A 14,328-nucleotide genomic window follows, 5' to 3' on the forward strand; every position below is an offset into this window, starting at 1 on the left:
GTATCTGCCCCCATCTAATTGGTCTGGCGATAATTATAACCTTAGGGATTTCTGGAGGAAAGAAGTAAGTAAATCAACAGAACGTATAAATATCCCCCCCTCTCTATGCTCCTTCTTTAAGGTTCTGTTCAAAAAGGGAGACGCACATAACTCCATGACCCCTTAGTCATCTCCTAGTGGTCGGCGCAGAGTTCCAGGAAAGTTACACCAGAACTGTAGAGGAGGCAGGAGAAAAGGGGGGATATCCCTCAGTATCAGATTTTCTCCCCCCATTCACGCCTCACTCCTTTGCTTCTCTTTATTCTTCCTTCACTTTCTGCCCTACGTCCACGTTTCCTCTTAATCGCCACCTACCCTCATTAACTGATTTTCATTTTTCACCTTTCTATCATTCATTTCCACTCTCCTTTCACGCGCTCCCCAAGAGGAGGCAGGAGAAAAGGGGGATATCCCTCAGTATCAGATTTTCTCCCCCCATTCACGCCTCACTCCTTTGCTTCTCTTTATTCTTCCTTCACTTTCTGCCCTATGTCCACGTTTCCTCTTAATCGCCACCTACCCTCATTAACTGATTTTCATTTTTCACCTTTCTATCCTTCATTTCCACTCTCCTTTCACGCGCTCCCCACTTTCTGCTCTTCTTCCCTTTCTCTTCTTTCCACTTTTCACTCTCATCATGTTCCACTCCAATCTTGCACTCCCAATCTCTGCTTTCCCCCACTTCTTTTCACATTCTTTGTCTACCTTTGTATCTATCCTTGCCTTCAGACCTCTCCTTCTTTTTCCCTTTTATGCTTTTCCTTCTTGTGCCTATCTTTATATCCACTCCAGGAATCTGCGTTTGATCTCAGGGTCATACATGTAAATCTTGGTGTCTCCAGTCAGTCTTTCATCTTTCTGGGGTCAATAAAATGATTGCCATTGAGCTGGATAGCAACATTTTTAATTTGGTGCCGAGGCCCCCTCTGGTGAATATGTGCTTTACAAACATACATGGTGTGTTAAGGACACAGAAATTTATTTTCATCTTTTGTTTTTCAATATCTTTGCAATATTACACTGTCATTATTCCATCTGTCTCTGATTCATGCAGTACCTTTCAAGCTCGCATCCATTCCCTTGGGCACCATTCTTTCCTTCGTCCCATCTTTTTTTCTTCCCCTGCACATCCAGCCATACCTCCTTTCTTCTTTCCATTCTTGCTTCCATACATCCTCATTAATTCCCCATCCTTCCTTCCTTGGTGAACCCCTCTCTTCCTCTGCTGTTCTTCCTCCTTTCCTTTCTTCTTTCTATTCTTCCATTACACATCGTTGACTTCTTTTCTTGCACTATTCCTTCATTTCTTTCTTTCACTTTCTTTTCCTATGTTCTCCTTCTTTCATCCATTGCTTATGTTTCCTCACTCCAGTACTCTCCTTCGTACCTGCATTTGTTGATGCCTTATTCAATGTATTCCTTCCTTCATCCCTGCCTTTCTTTTGAACAGCGCTGTGCAAACACATTCTCTTTTAGTTTGCAAAACTGCTTCAAGTCCTCAAATGCCTTTCCTAAAGCTGCATTTTGAGATTTACACACATTCTATAATTTAAGTACATATTTAAGTTGTTGTCATAGGCTTCCTATGTGTTTTAATTTATTTTTTGTAATATTAATGTGTATAGTGAACTAATCATTCAAGAGGGTATCCAGCACTTGTGTAGGTGTGTGGACCCTGAGGTGCTTATGTGAAGAGCCAGGGCTTCAGCTTCTTGCGGAACTTAAGAAGTGAAGCGGTAGCTCTGATGTGTTGAGTCTTATGGGGGTGGGTGGAGCCAATAAACGAAGTGGGTGGAGCCACTGGAGCAAGTGGGAGGAGCTGGGGGAGTAGGTTTGGCCTCCTAAAAAAAATTGAGCACCTGCATTTAGTATTTTACAAATTAAGCACTGGTTAAGAGGAAACTACATAAATGTCTCCAAGAACCCCTGCATGCTCCTAAAAGTCTAATATTTGATGGTCAAAATTGTTCATTCAATAAACTATTGCAGCCATTCTGCTGTAGCGCAAGTAGTAGGGATTTCCACCTCACGAGTTATATTTTGGTTATAGTAAAGATAAATTGTTACTTTTTCCTCCTCTTCCTTCCCCAACTCCAAAACGTGTGGTTGATACAGTTGTTTTGCTTCATTGCAACAGTGGACATTTCTTTAAACGGAAAGTAGAAAATAGTTATGCTCTTGTCAGTTTATCTGAAGAATACAAAGTCGTTGTTAACCATAAGTAGGATTTTTTGAGGAGTATATAATGCATCTACTAACACAACATGCATTTATTTAGGTACATTCAGATGTTAACTTTGAATATTTTTAAAATAAATGTCATTAATTTTTCTCAATATGTCATTGACCAGAACAGCAGTCATGCCCAAAATATTCCATCCAAATTCGCCATACCTTTGAAAACTTTTTGACATCACCCTGTCCACGCAAACCACCCTTCCAGCAGTCATTCACCAGTCCATATTTAAGTACATAGTTTGAACAGAGTGACAGTCAGTTTATGTGCAACGTTTCTCCTAGCGACCACTAATTTGAGACTGGTGAATATTTTAAAGAATACAAAAAAAAGAGTTGATGCAAAACAGCCTATACATATACAATATCAGTGGATCTAGCAGGGGAAATCAATACCATCACGTCCGCTGATTTCATCATCATCTATATTTCTCTCTTGTTTGCAAGCTTGTGTGAGTGGTATATGGAGCTGGTGGTTGGGACTGCCACAGACTCCTCGATACTCAACCCCGATTTGAGGAAACACTGGAATACTGTTTTTTATAGCTCAACTGAACTAAAGACTTTGACATACAGGTGTTTACCGATTTTGACAAAATACAGATATTTGTTGTTGGTGTCATGATCACTTTCAGATAATTGTCTCTAATTTTACCTGAGACCTTTCTGGTATGTTTTGCTATCCACAACGACTATCGACAAGGAAATTGACATGCAACTTAATACTCACAAGGACTTGCAATTGGGTCAGCAGAAGGTGCCCTGGAGAGTCCATTGTTTCATTATCTTAAAGATATGTTTAGCACATTTTTTAATACGTGCAGTATACTAAAATCATACCCCGAACATGTTCTTATATTGTAAGTGAGTGATTGTTGCCCAGAAATAATGCCCAAGAAAAAATAGAGGGCTACAAATTCACAGGAAAGACTTGTTGGGACCTTGAAAACTTCTATATGATGGAGACCATCACAAACAATTTCAATGTGCATAATCTATTTGTACAAATGTCTTTAAAAGATACAGCTGACAGACAAAGTAACAGATGATTTACCTGGTTAAGTGCCAGTGTGGTTGAAAATGTTAATAGAATAATCATATGAAAAGAGGATGAAATCAGTACCGCCATAATGTGAAGTTAGGGAGAGTCGGGCCAGCGCATGTAGAGCCCAGTGCAGAAAAAATGCAAACCAGTGAAAGATGAATAAGAGATTCTCAAGTTTCAATAAGATATGAACTCAATAGAAGAGCAAACCTTTTGGACCCAAGGCTTTCTGTTCTCTGCAGGGAGACCGAGGATGCGGGTGATCTAGCAAAATCATTATAATAGTTATCATTTTATTTCTCACTTCTGCTACTCTAACTGCATCTACAGTTAGACGGATCACAGCATTACCTTTACCACAGAGGCAAATGGTCCTTTGATGGATCTTTCTCTGCTAATAGGTGGGGTGGGAATTAGGATGTCCAAATATAGCATTAGCCACTCAATAAGGACCATTAATCTGTGACTAACTCTTAAGTTAGAGATAAGGTTCAAATACACCACTCTCACAATGCTATAGAAATAAAGTATTTCAATGGGAAATCCCAACCTCCTAAATAAGTTAAGTCTAACTTAAATTATGCACACCCGAAGCTCTGCTGCAGCAATATAGAATACAACAAACAGAACTTGATACTCTGAAAAGGTCAGCTAATTCTCTCTACAATGCATTTAATATTAAATGGGTAATAGCACAGTTCAATGAAAGAACATCAGGACACAATTAGCTCTGACAATTTAGATAGTTTGGTTATTATATTATTGATCCGAAATCAATACAGATAAGTGATTTCTTAAGCATTTCAGTCAGGAATATTACAGCATGTAGTACAAGACTACACATGTATGTAAAACCAAAGAGGATGGTTTAAAAACAGTCATCAAATACAAGGCTACAGATTCCTACTACTATTAATGGCAGAAGGATGACTCATTTCTATAACTGCTTCCAAAGGTTCTAAAGCAAAAAAGGATAAAATGAATCTATAGTCTACTAAGGGTGAGTCCATAAGCATGGGGAAAAAGTAGAAATAAGGCAAATTCAAGTAGTTCGGCAAAGAAGGATTCCAGCTCAACCGCTTAAGGCACCAGTATCAGAAAAAGGAAGTCCAAAATAATCAATCAAGGATGATTTATAAAATCATAGAAAAGCATTCAGCCCTCTAGCATAGGAAAAAAAAATATCTGTAGCTCTTGCGAATGAAAGAAAGGGGTACATTGCTTTAGTGATGTAGTATCACTCCTCCAGTCAGTCCATCGCATGATTAGCATGAAATCGCCAAATACAATCTAGTTATTCCTGCATATTTTTCCATGTTGATTATTTGAAATAATTGACTTTCCAGGCCTCACAGGTTTGTCAACAGTAAGAAGTTTACATTGTACCCGTCCATGACATCGGGACATAGGGTTCACTTTCCCATCGGACTATTTTATAGTCTACTCTAAAAGAATGTCCTTTAAATGTAAGATGATACATGTATAGACAAATAAGGCAACATTTGCAAAAATGCCAAGGGACAATTGTATCTGGTTAAAAGGAAAAATGCAGTTTGGGAAAGAACATTTACAAAAGGCCTTAAAAAGCGTATGTCAACTTTAAATGAATTAAACTCAATTAGAATGCAATGCATTAAATTGAACATGTTATAAGAAAAAAATAGTAATGCTTCACCAGTGTATTATCACCTGACATTAATTAACGTTTTCTGATAGATACATCTGCCGTGTGGATTCCTCACCTTGTGAATATCCCCCTTGTGTCGGCAACATTCGGAAATTCTTTTTTGTAGCTTTGCGCCGACGTGGACCTGGACGTCATAGAGGCACGGCATCGCTCGCGACTCCGCTGACGTCACCGACGCCTAGAATAGGCCCACGCCGGCGTGATTACATCAGTTCCCTTTTTTCCGCGTCGTCGACGCTAACGGTTTCGGGATACTCAGTAGCTTTTGGTAACTCTGTTACTGTTTTTCTTCGTTTCTCTGTTCTCTTGCATCTTTGTCTCTTTATTATGCTGACAAAGAAGACAGGATTTAAACCCTGCAGAGAATGCGGAAAGATGATGTCGGCTAATCTATCCACTAGAGTAGAACCTTGTCTAATTTTAGGTGTGTTTAAAGCTACTCCTAAAGGAAGGTATTAAAACTCCAAAGATATCACCTACTGTTTCACTTGCACTCACACTTCTACTCATTCGCTCGTCCTCATCTTTGTTTTCTCTTTTGAAATCCGTACAGACTATCAGTGTAAATTGTTACTGAGTTGCTCTGAAATGCTGCAAGCTCTTGGTAAAGCAACAAACTCGCCGACTTGTGCAGAGTACTTTCCTTGTAACCATGATGTTTCCACAACACCTCAACTGTACACACAGCATAGGCATCTTTCAAATTTCCTTTATTGGCTTTCAAGCAGTGTCCATCAACAAACACATGATCAAATTCAGTCAACGGTTTGTGCAAAGTATCAGGACGTGGCTTTGTACAAATTCAGTCACATCCAAACAATCATGTTCAACTTCACCATTCACCTTCTCATTTCCAGGCAATGGCATAAAAGTAGCTGGATTCAAAATCATGCATGTTTTAAGCCTTACATTTCTGCACCAAGCAGAATCTGCTCGTACTTAGTCAGACGACTGTCCTATTCTGTGTATGAGTACTTGTCAACAGTATCTCCACTGAATGAGGTACAAATACAGTTGATGGGTGTCCCATAACTATATTTTAACACTGCTCAAGGATCACACACGCAGGTGCAACCGCTTTTAGGCATCCAGGTAACGTAGCCACAATGGGGTCAAGAATTGCTGAAATGTAGGCGATTGGTCTGCGATTGCTTTCATGCATCTGTGTTTGCACTGAAAGAGAGCAGCTTTCTCTTTCACTGCATAAAAACAAATCATGTATTGTAATCGGGCATTCCCAATGCAGGTGTCCTGTAAAGGCTTTTCGGCAGCTAAGTGAAATAAGCGTCAACCTCTGAAGAGGTTTTGTTGTCAATGGAAAAATTGCAATCTATTGCCACCGTTCTTAATAACATGCAGACTTCCTTTTGGTTTGTTGGAGGATTCATTTTAAGAATTACTGAGATTCTTTCCTGTGACACTTTACTTGTTTCTTTCTCAATGTAATGTCCTAAGTACAGGACTTCTGTTTTGCAGTCTTGGATAGTGTGTGTCCATTTTTTACCAAGTGATTTAGCAGTGCTATAGTATCAACTCTGCAAGCTTCTCTTGTATTTGACTCCACCAGTAGGTTGTCAAATGTACTGCACTAACACTGAGTGATTTGTTATTTCCAGTAACTCAAGATTCTTTTTAAGTATCTGGTTGAAAATTATGGGGCTCTCCATACACCCTTGTGGGTCTCTGCACCATGCCTAAACACGGCTGCTGAAACAGAAAACAAAAAGGTATTGGCTATCCTCGAGCAATGGAATTGAGAAAAAGGCCTGACAAATCAATAACAAAAAACATTCGCTTTGCATGGAATTTGAAACCGTATCACAGCTGGACAACATGGAGCAACAAATGAGTGTACCTTGTGTAAATCCTGTACAATACGATACTTTCCATTCTGCTTTTGTAAACCCAAAATTGGAGAGTTACATGGACTTCCCATTATCTCCTTTACAATCCCTTGCTCAATTATTGAGTAGATCACAGGAGTAATTCTGGCAATAGTATCTGGAGTCAAATTGTCCTTGAAAATTCTGGATTTTGTTTCAGTGTTTCGGACAGGGTTCAACACCTTTGATTAGTCATATATTTACCTGTAGAGTCCCAGACTTTAGGTAACATGGTGTCTTGCAATTCAATAGGCAAACCTGCACTTGTCAGGAGAGGATATATTCCTACATCAGATTTTTGTCGGGCAGGTTTAAAAACAGCATCCTCATCATTTGTGTGACAATACCTCTAGGTGTGCAGTAGATGGAGCAATTTAACTTGACAGTAAGGCACATCAAAGCAGATTCACTGAACTTGTATCATACACCACACATCGATGTTTATCCCCTTGCATGCTGCGGACGGCCCCTGGCCATCACGCGTCACGCGTCACGGTGGGCGTGGGCGGAGGATGGCCGGGGGGGGCGACCGAACCCCGCCCACTCTTTTTTTCACCAGCACAGTACGAAAATTCGGCCAGCATGCAAGGGGTTAAAGAACCCTATTTTAATTGCGACAGGTTCTGAAATTGGGGTGGACACATTTTTGTTCATAACTCCTACAACCTGGATACTTTCCCGAGAGGGGTAGGTTAGGATCCTTTGCTGTTTTCGCAGTAGGGCGGGTAGCACCAGTGTCGACAATGAACGAGATATGATTCCCATCCACTTCTCCATCCACATATGGATCACTCTGGTCCACCTCTAAGCCTCCAACAAGAACACAGTCCTCCTCCCCTTCTTTCCAGAACTAGAATGTAGCAGTTTTTGATTCAGTTAGAGAATTTTGACCCTTTCACTGAATCAAATACTGTTATGCTGCATTGTGGTTCTGGAAAGAATTTGTTTGACTGCTGATTCTGGTTGACATTGTACCTTTGCACATGAACGTTCTGTTGAGGCATCAGTGCTTGGGGCATTCGCATTGACTGAGATACATTAGGATTTTGCATTCTCTGACTTTGTACCTGCTCAGTCTGTACCATGTTATTTCCTTCAGACTGTGCATATTCTACATTTAGCATCTGATTCCCTGCATTATTCATAATTGACTTACACACGCGTTTCCAATGCCAACATTTTCCGCAAGCATGACATGGATTCATTTTCTTCCAAAGCGACACACCAACACCAGTTCTTGAATCTTCTGGATTACCACATTCTCAACCTTGTGACTGAAAATTATTTTGCTGTAAACCATTTACACCCTGCATCATCGGAACTTGACACTATTATCCCTGTACCGGAGTTGTGTTCTCAATACCCATCTGATTCTGACCTTTCAGCATCACTCTTATCTGGGCAACCATCAACCTCTCATTGAGCATCTTGTGCTTCATCTGAATCTCGTCTCCACAAAAAGTATTAAAACTCAAAATCCCATTTGTTGCTTTGCTTTGCCAACAAAGCAATTGCTGTTGAATCATAGACAAAGTCTCCGATCTCAAATCAAACATGAATCTGTAAACAAAATGTCCCATATCTATCAGCAATATTATCCAATCCATTATATTGTTTGACACCTGTGCAATCTCTCATAATGGGCATCTACCTTCTCCTTTAGTTCCTGGGTTGTTCTGTTAATCTGCACCCAATCAATCTCTTTCGGGGAAACTTAGTCTTTGGGTGATTTATTACCTGCTGCTGTTTCTTCAGTACCACTGGAGACGGTGCGCCTGTTCTAGGATCCCTTTCTGGATCTGTCTCAGGCCAATCCACAGGTACTTTACATTCGGCCCAGAAATCTTCTATAACCAGAATGTCAAACAGTATTCAAATCAATCAACAACATCTTTGAATTCTTTACAAATCTTTCAATCTGTCTATACCATTCCACTGGATGTTTCCTTAATTTTGAGAAATCATTTGTAAATGACAAAATATCAGGTTGTGTCCACTGCACATGGACATAACCTCCACCAGGTACTTCACTCATCGGAAGAATCTGTATTTCGGTGCTTCTCACACTAGTTATTGGGGATCCTGTGATTACTTTTTTGGCTCACTTAGTAGGCCTTTGTGGGTCCCCAGGCTCGCGTGATTTCTCGTGCCACTCACCAGGCACCTCCACCGGTCAGCATGGCAATCACTCTGGACAAAGAGGCCTACTATTGGAGGGTGAAGCGCCTTTACAGTAACTGGAAGAACGGTAAAGATGAGTATGAGAGTATTGATGCCATTGTGTTCAGTTGGAGTGGATGAAGATATTGTCTATGCCAAATCTACTGCACTGCAGACGTGGCTCTTTGGCTATGAGCTGACAGGCACCATTATGGTCTTCAGAGAAGACTAGATCATCTTTATGGCCAGCAAGAAGAAGGTGGAGTTCCTGAAACAGATCGCCAACACCAAAGGCAATGAGGCTCCTCCCATCACATTGTTGGTCCGTGAGAAGCAACGTGACACCCACAAGGCCAGCTTTGACAAAATGGTTGAGGTCATCCTGCACCAGCAAAAATGGAATGAAGATTGGGCTGTTCACAAAGGACAAGTTCCCGGGGGACTTCACAAAGAGCTGAAATGACAATCTGAACAGGGAAGGTTGATATTGCCATACACAATTGCTGTGAAGGAGGAAGGGGAGCTTGCGCTCATGAAGAAGGCTGCCAGTATTACCTCAACTCTAACAAGTTCTTCAAGGAGTCAATGATGGAAGTTGTGTATGTTGATGAGAAAGTGTGTCACAGTAAGCTGGCTGAGTCTGTGACGAAGGCTATTGAAAACAAGAAATACTTGGGAGGAACGGACCCCTCTACAGTGAAAATCTGCTACCCCCTATTATTCAAAGTAGCGGCCACTACAATCTCAAGTTCAGAGTTACAAAAATCACATGCACTTTGGTGCTATAACCTGAGCCATGGGAATCTGTTTTAAGTCCTACTTAGCCAATCTTGTGCACACACTGATGGTAGACCCTCCACAGGAAGAGCAGGTCAATTATGGTTCCCTATTGCAGCTTCAGGAGGAGATATGGATGGGGTTGAAATATGATGCCAAGCTCTCAGATGTTTACAGTCGTGTCATGAATGTGGCCAAGAAGCAGAAGCCTGACCTGATGAGTAAGATCACCAAGAACCTTGGGTTTGCTATGGGTATTGAGTTCCGGAAAGGGTCTCTGGTTATTAACATCAAGAATAATTTACAGCTGAAGAAGGGAGTGGTTTTCAGCATCAACTTTTGTCTGTCAGATCTGACCAATCAGGAGGGGAAAAAACCAGAGGTGAAGACCTATTCATTATTCCTAGGTGACACTGTGCTTATCAACGAGGAAGGAACAGCCACCATTCTCGCCACTGTCAAGAAAAAAAAGTTAAAAACTGACATCTTTTTAAAGAATGAGGATGAAGAGGATAAAAATGAGGCTGAAGAGCTGTTGGGTCGTGGTGGAGCTGCACTGCTTGAAGAGAGGACAAGGAACAAAATTACAGCTGAGGAGAAGAGCTGATCAAAAGGTGCTTGCTAACCAGTTGAATGATGACCCTAAACACAGGCTCACTGAACAAAAGGGGGAGCAGCAGACACAGAAAGCAAGCAAGTCAAACGTCTCCTATCGGAATGCCTCAATGATGCCAAAGGAACCAGAAATCCGTGAAATGAAGATTTTTATTCACAAGAAGTATGAGACTGTTGTCATGCCAGTGTCTGGCATTTCTACACCATTTCATATTTCCACCATCAAGAATATCAGCATGTCTGTTGAGGGTGACTACACCTACCTCTACATCAATTTCTTCTGTCCTGGCAGTGCTGTTGGCTGGAACAAGGGAAACCTCTTCCCAAATCCAGATGCCACCTTTGTCAAAGAAATAGCATACTGGGCCTCCAACATAAAAGTCCCAGGAGAGACTGTGGTTCCTGCCACAAATCTCCAAAGTGCCTTCCGCATCATAAAAGAAGTGCAAAAGCGCTTCAAGACACGAGAGGCAGAGGAGACAGAGAAGGTGTGCATTGTGAAACAAGACCCGTTGTTAATCAACATGAACTGCAGTGACCCCAAGCTGAAGGATTTGTACATCCAACCCAACAGTGCACTGAAACGGATGCAGGGTTCCTTGGAAGCCCATGTCCATGGTTTCCAGTTCACGTCTGTGCGTGGCGACAAGGTGGACATCCTATACATCAAGCATGCTGTTTTCCAGCCCTGTGATGGAGAGATGATCATCGTACTTCACTTCCACCTCAAGAATGCTATCATGTTTGGTAAGAAAAGGCACACCAATGTCCAATTTTACACCAAAGGGGGTGAGATCACAACTGATTTAAAAACACCCACACATGCATGACTGAGATTACTTCTATGCTGAGCAGATGGAAAGTGAGATGAGACACCAATTGAAAACAGCTTTTAAGAACTTCATAGAAAAGGTGTTCTTGCTGACTAAAGAGGACCTGGAATTTGAAATCCCATTCAGAGAACTGGGGTTCAATGGCGCTCCCTACAGAACTATATGTATTCTGCAGCCTACAAGCAGCACTCTTGTTAAATCAACAGAATGGCCCCCTTTTGTGGTGACATTGGATAAGGTAGAACTTGTGCACTTTGAGCGCTTTCAGTTCCACCTGAAGAACTCCGACATGGTCATAGTCTACAAAGATTATAGCAAGAAAGCGACCATGATCAATATCGTCCCTGTTGCATCCCTCGACCTAATCAAGGAATGGCTCAACTCCTGAAACCTGAACTACACCGAAGGGATGCAGTCCCTCAACTGGACCAAAATCATGAAGACAATCATCGATGATCCAGAGAGTTTCTTTGAGCAGGTGGCTGAGATTTTCTGGAGCCAGAGGGTTAGGGAAGTGATGCTGAGGGTGATGGCTAAAAAATCTGAGCTGGAAGGCGAGACATTCAATCCTGAGGAAGATGATGACGAAGAGGAGGAATATAGTGATGATTACTCAGATGAGGATTACTCAGATGAGAAAGAGGATGACTAAGACTGGGACGAACTGGAAGAGGAAGTCAGAAGAGCTAATAGAGAGAGAAGGTATGAGGAAGAAGAGGACCAAATGTCTCAGAAAGGCAAGAAGAGGAAGAGCACAGGCCATGTCATCGTCTCATCAGCCATGAAGAAGAGGTCTCATTCTTTCTTTGCCTGTACATTCTTGCGCCCCACAATATCTTTGCACCCTCGTCCCAAACAAACATCTTAAATGGAAAGACATTTTGCTGAACTCGTTTTGAGGTGTTTTTCATCCTTCTCACAATGTGTTCATGGACCAATCTTTGTTACCTTCAACTACAGCCACCCATAAATAAGCCTCTCATTTTGGGATGGTTCCTAAACTACAGATGATGCTCCTGGTGAATCTAGTTTAAGCTGCTGTTCCTTGCCAAGAACTTTCCTGGATGGACTGGAGCACTTAACGAGGGCAGGCCCAGTTGAAGGAAGGGAAGCACTATCCTTGTGCACAGGACACTACCTTTTTATCATGGGGGAAAAGGTTAAGACTGCACATCCTTTTTACTGCTCCAAAGGGATATGTTTCAGCTTTATCTGGCCTGATCTCTTGTATAAAAATCTTCTTGAGCCTCCTTCCACCTGGTTTGTCATACACCTTAAAATCCAGTGTATCCCTGACTTTGTTGTTGGCACTAGAGGCAATTAGTCTTTCATCATTGGAGGCCTTGAGTTTGTGTATGAGTGGGTCACCGCCTTACTGTCTCAGTTCTGACTCGTTTCTTGTGTTAAAGAAGTGATTCTCATGTAAGAGTGTGAACTTCCCCCATATAACTTGTTCTGCTCTCATATTCCCTTCATATGCACACTCTGCTTTGTGCCCCACTTATAGACATGGCAAGCAGAAAGTATGTTTTGGCGATTTGAATTTATTTGTTAAAGTGGGTAGTCGGGTGTTTCTCTTGTAGTTGTGGGAGGTCTTGGACTTTAAATGTATTTTTTTTGCTTTCTCTTAGCAGTGATTGACAGAATTTACAAACTTTGGAAAACCTAAAAAGACAAAAAAAAATTGTATGTTAAAAAAAAAGAAGGGGAGCATCTGTATTTCTCCCACACTTCAACTAAGGACATCAGGTAATGACTGCACCCTAACTCTTTTCATCTCTTCCTTTTTCGACCATCTACCTTCCAATTTCTCTCTCTCACTCCATTTCTTGATCAATGTCATCAGTTATTTAATCGCTATTTCATTCCAGGAACCCTCAAATTCACAATATCTTTGTCACTACAGTGTAATCTGTATGACATTTGTAAAACTGACTGTACACAAGATTTTGACAGTACATGTAGCATAAACGAAGTCAATAGTACATGTGATATTCGTATCAAATTAACAGTTTTACTCGATCTTGTGGCACTACAAAAGAAAACATAAATTTAACGGCCACGTTGGGAGTCCTGGTCCTAGGGCCCTCCAAATCGTGATGGTTAAAAAGCAGCCGATGACAGCCGACACGTGTTTCGTTACTTATTATGTAACTTTCTCAAGGCTCGTTCTTGATGCGCTGAGGTAGTGCATAAATGTTCTTGTATGTATAGTGTCTCTGTGCAATAAGAGGCTGATTTATGGATCGCTAAATTAGCCTTCTCTGGGTATGTAGGATGCCATGTATTACATAGCGTAGTGAGATAAATCCCGTCCAGGGATCTGATGCAAAGGTACTTCAGGTTCCGCCCCGTATTTAACCTCTGAGACACTTAATAGCAATTATTTCTAGCAGGAAGCTCTCCATTTTCTGAATTTTGGCAATGGCGTAGACCGTTCGAGTAGAGTTCAGCTATCAAGGACTATGATATGTCCTTGATGGTAGAGAAGAGCATAGTGTGGCGTGTCCGGGGCAATCTTTCAATGTAAACAGTGGCTGTTTACATCAAAAGATTGCCCCGGACACGCCAGATCACTGGACGGGATTTATCTGCTTTTTGACCATCACGATTTGGAGGGCCCTAGGACAAGGACTCCCTACATGGCTGTTAAATTTATGTTTTCTTTTGTAGTGCCACAAGATCGAGTAAAACTGTTAATTTGATACGAATATCACATGTACTGTTGACTTCGTATATATGCTACATGTACTGTCAAAATCTTGTGTACAGTCTGTTTGTTGGAGCCTCATTGCAATTGATATTACAAAACATATTTAAAGTTAAACAAGATTAAATAGAACAAGACAATACATTTAATTTCTGGGTGTTCTCTTTTTGATCTTGGAGTATGCACTCATGATGTCCTTCCATGCATAAGCTATCTTCTAGAACATGACTCCAATATATTTGTTTGGAAAAGTCTCAAAAGAGAACCACAACTTGTGTGAATATATTTAGTAGAGTGCCGAGGTACCACTAATTCATAAGATATTTCACATCAGATATTTTTTT

General features: G+C 41.1%; 1 pseudogene; it reads left to right on the top strand.

The window, feature by feature from the left end:
• The first annotated feature begins 9,067 nt into the window (after positions 1–9,067).
• Positions 9,068–13,201, top strand: LOC144827272 (FACT complex subunit SPT16 pseudogene; annotated as a pseudogene).
• Positions 13,202–14,328: the final 1,127 nt, after the last annotated feature.

The sequence above is a fragment of the Lissotriton helveticus genome, chromosome 4_1 (genome assembly GCF_964261635.1).
Source record: "Lissotriton helveticus chromosome 4_1, aLisHel1.1, whole genome shotgun sequence".
NCBI classification, from domain to species: domain Eukaryota; kingdom Metazoa; phylum Chordata; class Amphibia; order Caudata; family Salamandridae; genus Lissotriton; species Lissotriton helveticus.